Source organism: Nanorana parkeri, unplaced genomic scaffold (assembly GCF_000935625.1).
Source record: "Nanorana parkeri isolate BGI_ZX_2015 unplaced genomic scaffold, ASM93562v1 scaffold2324, whole genome shotgun sequence".
NCBI classification, from domain to species: Eukaryota; Metazoa; Chordata; class Amphibia; order Anura; family Dicroglossidae; genus Nanorana; species Nanorana parkeri.
In genome coordinates, this window is record NW_017308592.1 from 90,583 (window position 1) to 93,661 (window position 3,079).

Sequence of the window (3,079 nt, forward strand, 5' to 3'; positions counted from 1 at the left end):
GTGGTCATGCCCAGAGTCCAGGGTGTCCGATGTCAGGAGTATGTAACGCACAGAGTGCAGGGGGTCCGAGGTCAGGAGTATGTAATGCACAGAGTACAGGTGGTCCGACGTCAGGGGTATGTAATGCGCAGAGTACAGGGGGTCCGAGGTCAGGAGTATGTAATGCACAGAGTACAGTGGGTCCGAGGTCAGGAGTATGTAAATCACAGAGTACAGGGGGTCCGAGGTCAGAAGTATGTAATGCACAGAGTACAGGGGGTCCGAGGTCAGGAGTAATAATGCACAGAGTGCAGGGGGTCCAAGGTCAGAAGTATGTAATGCACAGAGTACAGGGAGTCCGAGGTCAGGAGTATGTAATGCACAGAGGACAGGGGATCTGAGGTCAGGAGTATGTAATGCACAGAGTACAGGGGATCCGAGGTCAGGAGTATGTAATGCACAGAGTACAGGGGGTCCGAGCTCAGGAGTATGTAAAGCACAGAGTGCAGGGGGTCCGAGCTCAGGAGTATGTAAAGCACAGAGTGCAGGGGGTCCGAGCTCAGGAGTATGTAAAGCACAGAGTGCAGGGGGTCCGAGCTCAGGAGTATGTAAAGCACAGAGTGCAGGGGGTCCGAGCTCAGGAGTATGTAAAGCACAGAGTGCAGGGGGTCCGAGCTCAGGAGTATGTAAAGCACAGAGTGCAGGGGGTCCGAGCTCAGGAGTATGTAAAGCACAGAGTGCAGGGGGTCCGAGCTCAGGAGTATGTAAAGCACAGAGTGCAGGGGGTCCGAGCTCAGGAGTATGTAAAGCACAGAGTGCAGGGGGTCCGAGCTCAGGAGTATGTAAAGCACAGAGTGCAGGGGGTCCGAGCTCAGGAGTATGTAAAGCACAGAGTGCAGGGGGTCCGAGCTCAGGAGTATGTAAAGCACAGAGTGCAGGGGGTCCGAGCTCAGGAGTATGTAAAGCACAGAGTGCAGGGGGTCCGAGCTCAGGAGTATGTAAAGCACAGAGTGCAGGGGGTCCGAGCTCAGGAGTATGTAAAGCACAGAGTGCAGGGGGTCCGAGCTCAGGAGTATGTAAAGCACAGAGTGCAGGGGGTCCGAGCTCAGGAGTATGTAAAGCACAGAGTGCAGGGGGTCCGAGCTCAGGAGTATGTAAAGCACAGAGTGCAGGGGGTCCGAGCTCAGGAGTATGTAAAGCACAGAGTGCAGGGGGTCCGAGCTCAGGAGTATGTAAAGCACAGAGTGCAGGGGGTCCGAGCTCAGGAGTATGTAAAGCACAGAGTGCAGGGGGTCCGAGCTCAGGAGTATGTAAAGCACAGAGTGCAGGGGGTCCGAGCTCAGGAGTATGTAAAGCACAGAGTGCAGGGGGTCCGAGCTCAGGAGTATGTAAAGCACAGAGTGCAGGGGGTCCGAGCTCAGGAGTATGTAAAGCACAGAGTGCAGGGGGTCCGAGCTCAGGAGTATGTAAAGCACAGAGTGCAGGGGGTCCGAGCTCAGGAGTATGTAAAGCACAGAGTGCAGGGGGTCCGAGCTCAGGAGTATGTAAAGCACAGAGTGCAGGGGGTCCGAGCTCAGGAGTATGTAAAGCACAGAGTGCAGGGGGTCCGAGCTCAGGAGTATGTAAAGCACAGAGTGCAGGGGGTCCGAGCTCAGGAGTATGTAAAGCACAGAGTGCAGGGGGTCCGAGCTCAGGAGTATGTAATGCACAGAGTACAGGGGGTCCGAGCTCAGGAGTATGTAAAGCACAGAGTGAAGGGGGTCCGAGATCAGGAGTATGTAATACACAGAGTTCAGGGGGTCCGAGGTCAAGAGTATGTAATGCACAGAGTGCAGGGGGTCCGAGCTCAGGAGTATGTAAAGCACAGAGTGCAGGGGGTCCGAGATCAGGAGTATGTAATACACAGAGTACAGGGGGTCCGAGGTCAGGAGCATGTAATGCACAGAGTACAGGGGGTCCGAGGTCAGAAGTATGTAATGCACAGAGTACAGGGGGTCCGAGCTCAGGAGTATGTAATGCACAGAGTACAGGGGGTCCGAGGTCAAGAGTATGTAATGCACAGAGTGCAGGGGGTCCGAGGTCAAGAGTATGTAATGCACAGAGTACAGGGGGTCCGAGTTCAGAAGTATGTAATGCGCAGAGTACAGGGGGTCCGAGGTCAGGAGTATGTAATGCACAGAGTACAGGGGGTCCGAGGTCAGGAGTATGTAAGGCAATTTCTGTCTGCCGGCAATGCGCATCTATCGCCAGCATCACGTTAATTTTAATGGCGACTCCAGAAAGAATAGCGAAGCAGTACTGGCTGTAAGTTCTTCAACGCATTTTGCTGATGACAGCTTCCTTGGGAGGATATAACAGCACTGTCAACCTGCGTGGAGTCAGGTGGAAGAGAGCAGAACAGCTGGACACCGGCTCCCTCCTGGGATATACTGCGTCCCGCAGGAGGAGCGACAACGGTACGAGGAGCATCGCTGTAGGAGAGCACCCATCGCTAATGCCACGGTACAGGCATGCTTCTCCCTTGGATGCACCCAAGGAGGGGGAATGTGTACCGGCAGCTTACCATTAGCTACGGGTGCCGTCCTACAGCGACGCTCCTCGTACCTTTGTCGCTCCTGTTTGAGTTCTTTGGACATGCCTTGTACATCGCGGCCTTGAAAAGCTCACGCCTGCAGTAGCTGGAAAATTGCCTTTTTATTCCTCATTTTAGATACAAATCTGTCTACTTGTTGATTACCAGACACGTGCGTTCGGCTGAATCACAAAATTTCCAAGGATTCGGCGGTTCGTCCGAATCCGAAATAACGAATCGCTACTGTATACGCCCGAATATACGGGGGAAAAAATAATAATATTTGGGCAAATAGTAATTGTTTTCATATGGGCACCCGCCATCTTGCAGCATCCAAGATGGCGGCATCCATACGTGCCTTACGACGTCGCCCGACACCGGTGTCATGTGACGTCATGCGATCATGCGCGGAAACATGGCAGCGGCCAATATGGCCGCCGTGCTTTTTAAATGTGCACTTTTTGGGATTCGGAGGTCCGTTGCCTCCGAATCTGAAACGGCATAATTGTTCGAAACAAATTTATACTG